Raw genomic sequence first — 15448 nt, 5'->3', positions numbered from 1 at the left:
CCCATTAAAGTCCAGACTCCGGTCTAGACTAGGGTTGGGGCGGGGCATACTGGGTCCACTAGTTGTTTCAGTAACCGCACATATTCCACAACGTTCCACCCATTGCAGGGTCTATACATGTGTGCGCAGGTGAAATACAGGCAGACAGGAATAGGTAGACCCCTGGGTAGCCTGCCTTAAACAGATTCCTAATTTGGGGACAGGCTTCCCTTGAATAAACTTGGAGAAACTCAGAGTCCCCTGCTCCAATTCACAGTGAAGACTAAAAGTAGAGGCCAGGAATGAGACCCCTGGAAGCAAAGACCAAATATAAAAAACATGCTACGATCAGGACCTGGCATCTATTACATGCAACCTTGTTATGAATCCTTCTTGGCTGCTTCAAGCTTGATTCCACCAGTAAATATCAGAATTGCTTTAGCATAAAGCGCCTGAGCCGTCTTGACCAGGCTTTGACCATCGCCCACCACTTTAACCTCCTAGGTCACAATTCACCTACCTCCTGGCTCAGTACACCAAGACCAACCACACAGACACAGACCTCTGTTTTATTTCAGGACCTTTCTCTTGAAAGGTGATTCCATGAGTAAACCAAACAGCCTGAGTGCTTAGTACACTCAGAAGTTCCCATGTCTAATAAAAGAACCTAGAGAAAGTATTGGAAGATTTTGAGCAACATAGTGGCACAATAAAATCCATGCTTTAAGGTTAATCTGGCATCTATAGGTGGATTTAATGGGAGAAGTTACTGAATTCATGGGAAGGTTATTAAAATAATCAAATGTGAGAGTCTAAAAGTCTAAGGTTGCATGATGGTAATGTAAAGGAAGATGCATGTATTAGAGACATTGGAAAACTCAATAAATTTAGTGAGTGAAGTTTTTCCCAGAGAGAAGGAAGGTCTAAGAGAGATTGCCAGTGGGCAATGACTTAAAAACAGAGGCAAGGCATGAGAAAATTAGGAATTGGTGGAAGCTTGTATTCCTGAGGGGTGAGCAATTTTAGGGATTATTTAGACAAAGTAAATCACTAACTATATAGAAAGCATCAAGCTCCATGCACCAACAGGGAAATCAACTTTGATTTCCTTTGTGTATATGTGAATGTGCTTACTGTTTTCTAAATTCAAGAACAGCTCAGCCAAGAAAAAGGATCTGAATAGACAGAGGAAGAAATTCCAATGGCCAATAAGCATTTGAAAAGATGTTCAATAGTGGAATTGCTAGTAAGGATTGATTTCTAAAAATAGAATGTAAGGTAAAAATCAAGTACAGTATCGTTACCCTTGGAAACCTCTTAAATCTCCCATGATATAAAGTATACAATTTGGGGCACAGAATCCTACACGTATGTGTAAACATATAATGGATTGCATTGGGGGATCCCCAAGACCACCCTCAGTTTCAGTGATTCATTAGGGGGACACAGAGAACTCAGAAAAGCTGTTATACTCATGGTTATGGTTTATTACAGCAAAGGGAGACATTTCATAGAGCAGAGCAAAAAGAAACCAAGTGCAAGCTTCTAATTGTCCTCTCCCAGGAGAGTCACACAGACAGCACTTAATTTCCCCAGCAACCACGTGAAGCTACAGAGTGCCAACCAGGGAGACTCACCCAAGCCTTGGTGCCCAAGGTTTTCTACTGGGAGTCAATCACATAGACATAGAGCAGAGGCATGACCGACCTTAACTAGTCAGTCTCCAGCCTCCCCGGAAGTCTAACTGATATAGTGTGGCCCCACCTGAACCAAAACAGGTGTTCACCATATATCACATTGTTAACATAAACTATCTAGCATGGCCTATGTCACTATACAAAGACACTCTTATCAGGCATGTATTCCAAGGGCTTAGAGGTTATCTCCCAGGAGCTGATCAAAGGCCAGTCCTAAAGACCTTTGGAATACACATGACTTAGACACCTAAGCCTTCTGAGTTAACCCTTTACTGCACACATACATAAAAATATGGGTTATGCACTAGATTATCTATGCAAAATATAACACTTTGTCTTTAAAGACTAGAATCACAATGCCTGGGGAGGGGTATAGCTCAAGTGGTAGAGCACATGCTTAGCATGCATGAGGTCCTGGGTTCAATCCCCAGTACCTCCTCCAAAAAATAAATTAATTAAAAAGTAAACCTAATTACCCCCCCAATAAGCAAAAAGTAAAAATAAAATAAAAAGACTAGAGTCATGATTCCTCTTAGAGGAATATATCCAAGTAAATAACAGATACGAATAAAGATCTACATTCAAGGATGACAGTAAAAGAGCAAAAATTTTAAAATAAACTAAATGTCTAAGACGAGGAAAACGGTTAAATAAATCATGGTATATTCATACCTCAGACTACTAAACACTCCTTAAAATCCATGTATTGTTATGTGAAAAAAAAATAATACATAATTGGCCTTCATTATTCATGGATTCTGTATTTGTGAATTCACCTGTTCCATAAAATTTATTTGTAACCCCAAACCAGTCATTGCACTGCTTTTTCTGATCATTTGTGGACTTGCACAAAGTGGCAAAAAATTTGAGTTGCCCAAAGAGCACATTCCCAGCTGAGGTCAAACAAAGTGAAAACTGCCTTCTTGTTTCGTCTCGTACTGTAAACAAGTGTCATTTTCAGAGTCTGTTTACTGCCATATATTTCACTTTTTTGTCCTTTTTTTTTTTTTTTTTTTTTTTTGGTGATTTTTGCTGTTGAAATTGGCCTCCCAGTGTCACACTGAAGTGCTGTGTAGTGCTCCCAAGCACAAGAAGGCTGTGGTGTGCCTTACAGAGAAAATATGAGTGTTAAGGTCATTTGGGCATGAGTTTCAGTGCCGTTGGCCATGAGCTCAATGTTACTGAATTAACAATATGTATTAAATAAGCGGTCTTCAAACTGAAGCTCACATAAAACAAGGCTATGTATTGATCGATTAATGAAAATGTTGTGACCAGAGGCTCACAGGAACCTAACCCAGTACTTTCCTAGGAGCAATGGTTCAATATTCACTAATTCATTGTTTGCAGGAACTTTATAGACCATAACTACCACAAATAATGAGAGCTGTCTATGTATACACAATGTGAAAAGATACATATCAAGATATTGATCATCAGTTATCTTTAATAAGAATGTGGTTAAGACTGTACTTCAATTAAAAATAAATTTTTAAAAAAGAAAATCAAAATCAACCACATTCTTTTTTATACTACTTTGCTATGTTTGCCAGATTGTCTATCAGCAACATGTGTGATATATAGTATTGAGGAAAAGTTAGTTAAAATAAACAAATGGAAGACCATGAGAAACAGATTATGCCAATTAAAGACCTTAGTAACATTCAGGAAGCCATTAAGGGTGGGCACTGTTTCTAAAGGTACCAGTGGCATAAACAACCATATAAAAGAACCACGTAGGTAAGTACACAGGCTCTCCCTTTGGGATGGTAAGCGGGAGCTAGTACAGAAAGATGACTGAATAATTCTGTGCTTTCTCGTAAAAATGAAATAGAACAAAACTTCATTCTATTCATTGTCAAAGGCACAGAATTCTTGTTAGCTTGCCTCTTTCAGCCCATCTCCAAACAAAGCTTATTTATGAGCTGGGAGCTGAAAAGGACCTAGAATCCCTGATTTGTTTCCACACCAATGCTTGGTGGTAATGATAATAAAGCTGCTGGGGGTGGGCTTTGTATAACCAACCCATCCTGTATCACGCCCTGGTCAGACTGGTCTTTAAGTGAATGTGTTATTTGAAAATCAATGCTAAGACCATGAAAAAAGCATTGCGGTATTGTGACTGTCTCACCCTCCAAGTTTTCTCCGGGGATCTGTGTGTTATCAACACTTCACCCTCACATTACTCACAGGCAATAGCAGCTGTGGCAGCATTTTTCTCATCCTTGGTTTGTTTCAACTCCCTTGAGAACCATAGAGAACACACCTCCCATTTATGCCAACCCTTCCTTTGTGAAGGATCCCACAAGGCTTCATTAATTTCTCAAGCTAGCCCCAGAGGTCACTGTGGCTGCTTCTGGGGCAAAGCAGTACCTGATAGCACATAGAAACTTAGGATGGCCATCTGAATTAAGAAACAGAAAAGCATTTCCACTATAGGGAGTTTAGGAAAATTACGTATGACCAGTTAACCGGGGATTTAGGCATTCTCACCCTGACAAAGAAATAATGGCTGTCACTGGCTTTGAGGTGAGGTCCTCACCCTGGGAGTCCAAAAATCATTTAGGACAGGTGGATTCCAAAGAATAACGTTTCAATCAAAGGGTACTCTTTGGTTGAGACAAATTTTGACGCATCCTGAAAGGAATACTAATGCAATGGAGCTTCCTTATATAATGTACTCAGAACTCCAGAGGAATTAATTTTCCTCTAATATAATCAGCTGAATATTAGCAAGAAAGAACTACATGAAAAACCTCAGGTCGAATGCATCAAGCAGGGAGAACTCAAAGCAATTAATGTGAGAGAAAAAGAAGATGTGGGCTCTAAAGGAAACGGAAACTGGGTAATATCGTCCTTTTGATGATCACAGACCAAGCCCTCTTCGGCAGAAAAAGGTTTCATTAACTAAACGGCCTGGAAACTCTTACCACAAATGAATCCGAGAATGTGTTTCCAGCACAGAGAAGGAAAAGAAGTCCATTTAAAATTAGAACCCAAAAGATCTTTCAAAACAAAAATTTCTTATTAACTACGTAAAAATCAATAAGGAAAAGAAAAACACCTCAACAGAACTATGGATAAAGAGCATGAACAGGCAAGTCACACACACACAAATTGCTAATGAACATTAAAAGCTGCTCAACTTCCCTTATAATTAATCAAATAAAAAGTAACACAATAATGTGATTTTTTTCCACCTATCAGATCACCAAAGATGCAAAAATGGATAATATTCAGTGTGGGCAAGAAGGCAAGAAAACATAAATGGAGAAATACTCTTGTGGAATTGTACAACCCTATTGGAGGGAAATGTAGCAATTTACATTACATTTTGAATGTTCATCTCCTCTGACTCAACGTTTCTATTTCTAATAAGTTGTCTCACAAAAGCATGTAAGTGGTCAAGTCAGTATAGCATCATTTATAGTATTTTTAAAATCTGGTATAACCCAACTGTCCATTCACTGAGGTCTATTAGATAACGATGATACCTATAATGGAACGCTATAAAGCTAGTAAGGAGAATGAGGGATGTCTTTACACAGTAGGGCGCACTAAGTAATAAAACAAGTTGCAGAACAGTATGAATAGGATACAAGGTTTCTTTATGAGAGATTAAAATGCTCTGAAATTAGATAGCAGTGGTAGTTGTACAACATCGTGAACATACTAGAAGTCACTAAATTGAGAGCCACTAAATTAATTAAATAGGTGAGGAAAATAAGAGGTGCAAACTTCAGTTACAAAACAAATGAGTCGTGGGGATAAAGTACACGGTGTGGGGGAACACAGTCAATAATAACGTAATATCTTTGTATGGTGACAGACAGTAACTAGACTCACTATGGTGATCATTTTATAATACATAGAAACAACGAATCAACTATGCTGTGCACTAGGAACTATCATCATGTTGTAGGTCAATTATACTTCAACAAACAAACTTACAGAAAAAGAAATCAGATTGTTACCAGAGTCAGGATTAAAGGATTGGGGAGAGGGAACTGGATGACGGTGGTCACTAGGCTGAACGGTTAAAGATGGTTAATTTTATGTCATGGGAATTTTACCTCAATTTGAAAAAACAATATGAATAACATGATCCTGTTTTTTTTTGTGGGAAAGCAATAATATCTATTAGAATGCACATAGATAAAAACCTGGAGAGGGATACACTAAATAAGTGATAGTGAGTCTAAGGATGATCAACATGGGCATTCTCAGTATCCATGTTGCATATGTCTCTAATGTTTGTATTTTTAGTACAAAAGCATTTGTAGCTTTCATATTCAGAAGAAAATATATTAAATCACTTGAAAAGTATACTCTTTTCTAGAGAACAAAGATCTGATTATTTGAGAACAAATAAGGGAACTGGAGACTTACCATATGACCCAGCAATCCCACTTCTGGGTATATATCTGGAGGGAACTCTAATGCAAAAACATACATGTACCCCGGCGTTCATAGCAGCACTACATACAATAGCCAAGACATGGAACCAACCTAAATGTCCATCGACAGATGACTGGATAAAGAAGCTATGGTATATTTATCGAATGGAATACTATTCTGCCATAAAAAAGAATAAAATAATGCCATTTGCAGCAATATGGTTGGACCTAGAGATCATCATTCTAAGTGAAGTAAGCCAGAAAAAGAAAGAAAAATACCATATGATATTACTCATATGTGGAATCAAAAAAAAAAAAAAAAAAAAAAAAGGACCCCATGAACTCATCTACAAAACAAAAACAGACTCTCAGACATAGTAAACAATCTTATGGTTACCAGGGAAAGGAGGTAGGAGGGGATAAATTCAGGAGTTTAAGATTTACAAATGTTAGCTACTATATATAAGTATAGATTTTTTTAGAAGTTTCTTTTGTATAGCACAAGGAACTATGTTCAATATCTTGTAATAACCTTTAATGGAAAAAATATGTAAACGAATATATGTATGTATATGCATGACTGGGATATTGTGCTGTACACTAGAGATAGACACACTGTAATTGACTGTACTTCAATAAAAAAAAGTGAATTGGTAAAAAAAAAATTTTTTTATCAAAGGTATTTCAAAATATCTGTTTCAGTGGTGATGGAGCTTAGGCATGCAATCCCCAAATATGGCACCTTGGCACAGCAAATATCTTAGGCTGAAGGAATTTTTTAAAAACAACAGAAGCAAGAAGGTCACTCTGACCTCCCCACACCCTTGCTCTTTTTCCCTGAAACAAGCCATAAAATTCCCATGTAAAAGGTGACCTCCTTACGCCAGATGTTCTTATCACTGGAGACAGAATTGGAGGCCGAGAAGCCTGTATAAACAAACCTGGTTAAACTAATCCTTCTCTTCCTACTTACTTCACCATTTACTAACCACCCCCAAACCTCTTTGTCTTGTCAATTCTTCACAAATTTCTTTCTTTTTTTGAGCTTGTATCAGTGCTTTATTGCTTTTTAATGCCAAATAATATTCTGTATACCACACTTTATTTAGCCATTTATCAACTGATGGACACTTATGTTTTCTACTTTTTGCTGCTATGAACCTTCATGTACTATCTTTTTGTGTAGATATTTGTTTTAATTTCTTTTTTTTTAACATTTTTTATTGATTTATAATCATCTTACAATGTTGTGTCAAATAGCCAAGACATGGAAACAGCCTAAATGTCCATCAACAGATGACTGGATAAAGAAGATGTGGTATATTTATACAATGGAATACTACTCAGCCATAAAAACCGACACATAACGCCATTTGCAGCAATATGGATGCTCCTGGAGAATGTCATTCTAAGTGAAGTAAGCCAGAAAGAGAAAGAAAAATACCATATGAGATTGCTCATATGTGGAATCTAAAACAAACAAACAAACAAACAAAGCATAAATACAAAACAGAAATAGACTCACAGATACAGAATATAAACTTGTGGTTGCCAAGGGGGCAGGGGGTAGGAAGAGAGAGACTAGGATTTCAAAATTGTAGAACAGATAAACAAGATTATACTGTATAGCACAGGGAAATATATACAAGATCTTATGGTAGCTCACAGAGAAAAAAAGTGACAATGAATATACACATGATCATGTATAACTGAAAAATTGTGCTCTACACTGGAATTCTTCACAAATTTATTGTTTGTCTAAAAAGTACCAAAGCTTCCTGCTCTGGTCACTCCTGGGGGCCTTCATTCTCCTGTGAAGGCTCCATGTACAGGTAAAACTTCAGTAACATTTGTATGTTTTCCAACTGCTAGTCTGTCTTTTTCAGTTTAATTTTGAGACCCAGCCAGGGACCTGAAGAGAATCAAAGAAAACTTTTCTCCTCCCCTTTACTGGGGATTGTATTTTTTCAGAATTGTGAGATTATGAAGGTCTTGTTTTTTATTTGTATTTCCTTATTCAATCAAGAAAAAGGAGAACGTGTACAAACCCTTGTTCACTGTAGTTAGATGCTAACATCTAAGCTTTGAGACTGAACTGCACACACTCGTTTGTCTAGGAGGAACTGGGTGCTAAGTCTGTGTACCCCAAATTATGCTTGTTTCCAACCAAAGCATCTGCTGCGTCCTGGCCTTCAGACAATAAGAAGTAGGAGACTGGGAATCTGGCTCCAGTTCAATCACTAATTTGCTGTGTGAACAAAGGCAAATCTTTTAACCTGTCTAGGCCTCCATTTCTTCATCTCTTAAAGTGGGGAGCTGGTACTAAAAATTAGAGTGGTAAAATTATGTGATCATGTAAGAAATCAAGAAGCCAAACAAATACTATATTCAAAACTTCCGTCTAGGCAGTGCATAGGATTTTATATAATCTTAAGGGACTGTGTCAAGGCAACTAAGCACAGAGCTATGGCTAAATATTCACATTTGCGAGGATGACCAATAGACTAGATGTCTTAAAGCCTGGAAGTGAGGCAGCGCTCAAAGGGAGCCCTGTGAGTTCAGTGAAGTCCTCTAAAGAAATATTTGAGCCTTCTAAGGAGAAGAAAAGTTCATTGACATTCAACCAATCTAACATTTCTTCTAGCTCCAAAGATGCGTGATTTTGCAGACAATAGAAAAGAGTTGTATTCCTTGCTGCCCCCTTGTGAGTTTTAAGGAAACTGTTCCCTGGTTTATTAAATTCATTTTTTAATTCAGCAAAAATTTATTAAGTACTTGTCTTGTGCCAGGCACTCTGCTGGTGACGAGAACACAAAAATTAAGTAAGACATGATGCCTCCTCTTAAGGAACTCACAGACTGACAAAGGCTGTCAATGGCCAAACCTTTATAATACAGTGTGATAGAGACAAGTTCAAGGATTTCCTAGACCACCTACATTAGCCAGTCTGGTTTGGGGGAAGTACGGTGGGGGACTCCAGAAGTCTCCCCAAAGAGGGAAAGGAGAGGTGAGCTGTTTCCAAAAGATATTTAGGTAGTAGAATTGGTGAGACTTGCAGATACGGTGACAGGGATGCAGGAAGCTGAGTCTAGAGTAACAGCTAAGAATGTCTCCACGGCCAGACCAGGACTTAATACCACATGGAAATAAAAAGGCCTTTAAAATGGTCCATCTTTTCATTTTTCCAGCATAGTCTCTGTGAGTTATTTCCTATCAGTATCTCAACCACATTTCGTATTTAAAGCAGCCTACTTTTAATCTCAGCTATCCTCATTTAGTACTTTTCAGGATTTTATGTGAGCATTGTTATCATCATATTATGTTTGATAACTGTAGACTGAGGCCAGGTAATATTCAAACCACAATAATACAAACACTAGTGTCGTGGAAGAATTTTTCACACTAGGTGGTGTCGGGGAACAAGCTAAACTTTTTTTTTTTTTTAATTTCTCACTGCTGTCATTCCAGGGCCACCACAGGACCTAACACATAGTTCATTGGTTGAAGTAATAAATTTGAATGAATGATAAAGAGTAAAGGGATTTGAATGAATAAGTGGTTTTGAAATCAGCCCATGAAGAAAGGGTAAGACTTGGATCACCAGAAAGGATGGAAAAGAATATTTGAAAAAAGAGAGCTGCATATAAGCTAAGTCTGTTTACCACCGAAAACATGATACCAAGCACATGGGTTAATTAATAATCAGTGCTGACTAATTTAGGGGGTTACTTGAGGGCACAAGTATCCAAATATAGACAGAATCTGACTTGGGGGTCTTTTCCCTGAGCCTCAAGGGATGATTTACTTGCATCTCTTCTTTGGAATAGGAAGAGACTGAAACACAGTGGAGAGTAAAGGCTTAGGCCCACATCTCTCTCCACCACTTCCTCCCAAAACGCTGGCCTGTTACACATACCCTCAGCTTCAACCACTCCTTTTCAAGATCTAGATATAAATCTTGCCCAATAAAACAATTAGCAGAGAGAGAACAGTCAACAGTCGTAATTACCTAAATGTCCCACCATTACCCATTTGAATGACTAAATCCTCTCCATTGATCGTTTTAACAAATGATAATTAAAACCAAATAACCTGTAGGCTCATCTGATTTCTAGTAGTGACAAAACTGAACCTCTAGGCATTATCTTGCAAGGACCGGAGTTGAGCGGAGCAGAGCAAAACAAAGAAGGAAGTGGGAGAACTGGCTGTGAGGAAAGGCGCTTGTGTCTTGGGTGGGAGGAAGGCTGTGGACCACACTGGCAAATGCTGGTCGGTTCCCAGTTGGTGGGAGGGCCCCCACTGGGCAAGAAAATTCTTCACGGCTGTGTAATGTGTAATGTGTAATGGTGTAGCTAGAATAATAATTGCTTCCGACTGTCTCCTACCACCAGCCAACATGCAGATCAAGTCTGCCCTCTGAAGCTTTGCTTCCCTCGCTGTTGAATCTTTTACTCAATTCTAGAAGGCCTGCTAGGAATCAGTGTTTGTCAGCTCAGGCATATGACTGAAGATTTTCACCTTTTTAGATCTAAGGTAAGAAATTTTGCAAGGCATTTCCTCCATCCCCAAAAGATATTAGCAATGGACTAAAAGTGGACTGACTTCGTTTGCCATAGTTATAACCCAGAGAGGGGACATCACCCTGAATAAGTTAAGGCAGGAACTGTGTCTTCCTCACCACTATGTCCTTAGAGGTGAGTATAGCACAAGTCAGTTCACCAAAAAAAATTTTAGTTGAACACAAAATAATTTAAATTAAAAATCTAGGCTAGGCCTAACAAATACGAATGTATAAATTATACATTAATAAATCTTTCCAAAGCATCATTTTTGTTGAAAATTTTAAACACTTAAAATGGCAGGTGAGCAGCCCATATGCTTGTTGCTCTGTGGTGCATGTGAGTTACCATTTAAGCTCCTCTTCTTCAGGACTAGCACTTCGAAGCAGAGTTCAGAACGAGTCAAAAAGTCTGGGCAGTTCAGCCCTTTCTGCAACCCATCAGTGAATCAACATTTAGAAACCTTCTGCTATGTGTGAATCATTGTTCCAGGCACTGGGATTTGAATGGGGAGTCGTGTGGGTCCGCTAAAAGCATTGAAAAACTCTCCCAGTGATCTACAAATGACCCCCAAATCCCCTCGTTTCTTGGCATTTGTATTAAGAACCTCATATCAAAGAATACATAATACCAAGTTCATGGGTTAATTATTAATTAGTGCTGACTAACGTAGGGGACGACTTGCGGGCATACGCATCCAAATATAGACAGAAGTAATGCAGTATTTTAGAACAGTGCAATTTTCACAGCCTGTGTGTGCTTAATGGGAACCATACACAATGGCATCCATGATGCATGAAAACAAGTAAGTCCAAGAAACACACGGCACTGTAAATAAAACAGTCATACGAAACAACCCCAGAAGCTGGGGGTATAGCTCAGTGTAGAGCACATACGTGGCATGCACAAGGGCCTGGGTTCAATGCCCACTACCTCTGCCTCTGTTAAAAAGGGAAAGAAAAGGACAGAACCAACTTCTCCCCTAGTGATCTTAAATTCAAGTAAATACGTGTTTTTCATTACAGCAAATGCTTTGGCTCTTTAAAATCGTTTTTACCACATATGTGTATTCTCCACATCACCCTTCGCCCCACCCCCATCAAATCTCTACCTATGATACTTTTATCTTTGAGGCAACTATCTAGATTTTTTTTAAGTTGGCAGAAGCCCTATTTGTCCAGCAAGTGCAGGTCAGAAAAAGGTACTACTATATTTGAATTAATTTCAGACAGTTTAAAGACCCAAATGGGAAAAGTAAACATTTTAAATGATTAGAAGACCATTTAGGAAACTCTCTCTGGCACTCAGACACAAACAAGACCAAAAACACAAAACATAAAGAAAAATTTTAATAAATTCAACTATATTACAGTGTAAAGCTTCTGTATGACAACAGTTACTTGTTTAAAAAGTTAAGAAAAGCTATAGACTGTCAGACAATATTTAGGAATGTTAATTAGCACAATTACTTTCAAGGCAATTTGTCTAAATCTCATAAAGTTGAAAATACACATATCTTTTAACCCAGCAACTCTACTATAAAACGTATACCAAGAGCAGTAATTCTCAAACTCTAACTTGCATTTGAATGACTGGAGAACCTGTTAAAATACAGCCTGCTGGGCCCCACCCCAGGGTTCTGATTGAGGAAGCCTGGGTTGAGGACCTAGAACTTGGATTTCTAACAAGTCCCAAATCATCCTGATGTGGCTGCTGCTGATTCAGGCGCTACATTTTGAGATTCACTGCCCTAGAGACACCGTCATACATGTACCTAAGGGGACACCACAAAAAAATATTCACCACAGTACTGTCCACAATTGCGAAAAACTAGAAACCACCAATAAAGAAGCGGATGAATAAATGTAGACTATTTAAGCAACGCAGTTACATGAATGAACAACATGTATCAATATGTATAAACCTCAACTCATAATGGTGCCTGGAAAAGCAAGTTGCAAAAGCTTACCTTCAACATGCCACTTATGTCACTCTTAAACAACAGCCTCTGCTGGTCCTGGACACAGTCACGTGCACCAGGAGCATGACCACACGGGAGGAAGGGTAATAGCAGTAGGGGGCGAGGGAACGGAGATTGAGAAGGGATTCAAAAGGAGCTTCAGTTGTATCTGTAATATTTTGTTTCTTTAAAACTGATCTTGAGCTCACTCCTTCCCCATTCCCTACTGCCCACCCCTGAAGAGAAGGAAAGGGCAGTGGCAAAGTGAGATCACACATCTGTCTAGAGGAGAGCTGCGAGGATGGGCGGATGGCTCAGGGAACAGCCCTGTCTGCGGGGCCAGTGATGCAGGAGTAGGAAGGAACTACATCACTATTTGTGATTTCCTTTTTCTGGTCCTTCAAATAAATGTGGACATCAGTACCTGCCTAAATGGAAAGGAAGGGAGGGAGGGAGAGGGAAAGGAAAGAAGGGAAAGAGGAAGGGAAAAAAGAAAGGAGGGAGGGAGGGGCCCAGGAAATATTTGTTGGTGAATGAATGAATGAATCTGCCTTTCTCTTTCTGTTCATCTTTCTTTCAGTTAATATTCTCTGCATGAATTGTGGATACCCCCCAGAGGCTGGTGCATTGCCAATGTACCAAGATATTTCAACCTTTTGTTTTGAATTCAATCCTACATTTCCACTGTATGAAAGGCTGCCCCAGAATCTCACTCCTTCTGTTAACTAGCAAACATCATTTCATTTTCTCCAAAAGAAAAAGCTCAAAACTGAGTCCCTGCTTCCCATCCCATCTGCCATCAACTCCTACCACTTCTTTTCCTATACCTTTTTTCAGTCTTTTGCCACTGTTTATCATCATTAATACAACTCAGAGTAATATACCTTAAATTCGAACAAATCATTGCCATTTACAAAGCATCTCAACATTAATGATCTTACTTAACCCTTAAAACCTTATAAAGCTGGGTTTTTATCTCAGAGAAATGAAAGCTTATACACGAATACTTGTGCAGGCAGACCTCGTTTTATTGTCCTTTGCTTTATTGCATGTCACAGATAATTGTGAGGTTTTATTTGTTTGTTTGTTTTTACAAATTGGTTTGTGGCAACACTGGGTCCAGCAAGTCAGTGCTGTTTTTCCAGCAACATTTGCTCACTTCCTATCTCTATGTCACATTTTAGGAATTCTCACAATATTTTCAACTGTTTCATTATCATTGTATTTGTTACGATGATCTGTGATTGGTGATCACTGATGTCACTATACAACTTGCAGAAGGCTCAGATGATGGTTAGCATCTTTTAGCTAAATAGCATTTTTTAAACCAAGATAAAGTATTTGAGAGGGGTAATTAGGTTTGTTTGACTGTTTATGGAGGAACTGGGGATTGAACCCAGGACCTCATGCATACTAAGCACATGCTTTACCACTGAGCTACACCCTCCCCTCTTAGAGTATTTTTTAATTAAGATATATACATTATTCTTTGAGACATGATGCTATGGTACACCTAATAGACTACAGTACAGTGTAAACACAACTTTTATATGTACTGGGAGACCAAAACCTTCGTGCGACTCACTGAATTGCAATATTCACTAATCCAGTGGCCTGGGACGGAACCTGCACTGTCTCCAAGGTGTGACTGGGGCAGTTTCCTCTGTAAGAACTACAGACTGGAAACGACCCAAATATCTTTTATTAGGTGGATGGATAAACTGTGGGCCACTCATATAATGGGATACTACTCATTATTAAAAAGGAGCAAACTCTTGAAGATGCTACAACCTGGATGAGCCTCAAGGGCTTCAAGTGAAAAAAGCCAATCTCAAAAGTTTACATATTGTATTATTCCATTTATCATAACATTCTCGAAATGACAAAATGACAGTGATGGAGAACAGAGCAGTCATTCGCAGCGGTCGGCGACAGGAGGAGAGAGTGACTATCAGGGGCAGTACAGGGCGTTTCTTTGCGGCAATGGAACAGTTCTGTATCCTGACTGTGGCAGTGGTTACGCAAGTCTATACATGTGATAAAATTTCACAGAACTGTGTAGCAAAAAACCTGGAAAACCAGTACATGTAAGAACTGTGAATCTGAGGAAAATCCGTAGTGTGTTATGGTTAGCACTGTACCAGGGTCAGTTTGCTGGTTTTCATGTTCTCATTGGAGGCAGCTGAGTGAAGGATACATGGGAACTCTCTCTACTGCTTTTACAAGTTTTTACTTAGAAATAATCCTGTGCTCACAAAAGTTTAGATTATGTATAACTGTGTGAATTGTATATACAATACAAAATGACTTTCAATTAGAAGTAAAAAATAGAATTACATTAGAAAGATCCCCAGTTGCAAATATTAGCATCCTACTTAATATTCTATAGATCTACATATTCTGAATCATTCCAAAAGCTGAAAGACTCACACTCTAAGTTGGTACATGATAATCATGACTGCGAAGAAGCAAATTTAATTCCACCCACCTGGAGCTGGAGTTGCCAATCAGGGTTTCAGGAAGAACTGCTTTCGCTGAGATGGTCTGGTTTTCCTCTCCGGAAGGCCAGGCCTGCCCTCTGCTGTGCAGGAGTCTCCTCTCCTGAAATGAGATTAGGGGCGGGTGGGCTTAACTGAACACTCACTTAAATAGACCCTTGTTATGTTCAACATTCGAACGTGATTTTAATCTGTATCACTTCACGTGGAAAGTGAATTTTGGATAAGTATGTCTATGTTATGCAGATGATTTTGTGAATAAACATCTAATCACCGAAAAAATACACACACATATATAAAAGTGGCAGCAGGATCAGCAGCAGGCGCGGATCACGTGGCTGGGGCTTAGCACGGGCGC

This window comes from Camelus ferus, chromosome 6 (assembly GCF_009834535.1).
Source record: "Camelus ferus isolate YT-003-E chromosome 6, BCGSAC_Cfer_1.0, whole genome shotgun sequence".
Classification (NCBI taxonomy): Eukaryota; Metazoa; Chordata; class Mammalia; order Artiodactyla; family Camelidae; genus Camelus; species Camelus ferus.
The sequence above is the reverse complement of the archived record's forward strand: the minus strand, read 5'-3'. Positions refer to the sequence as shown.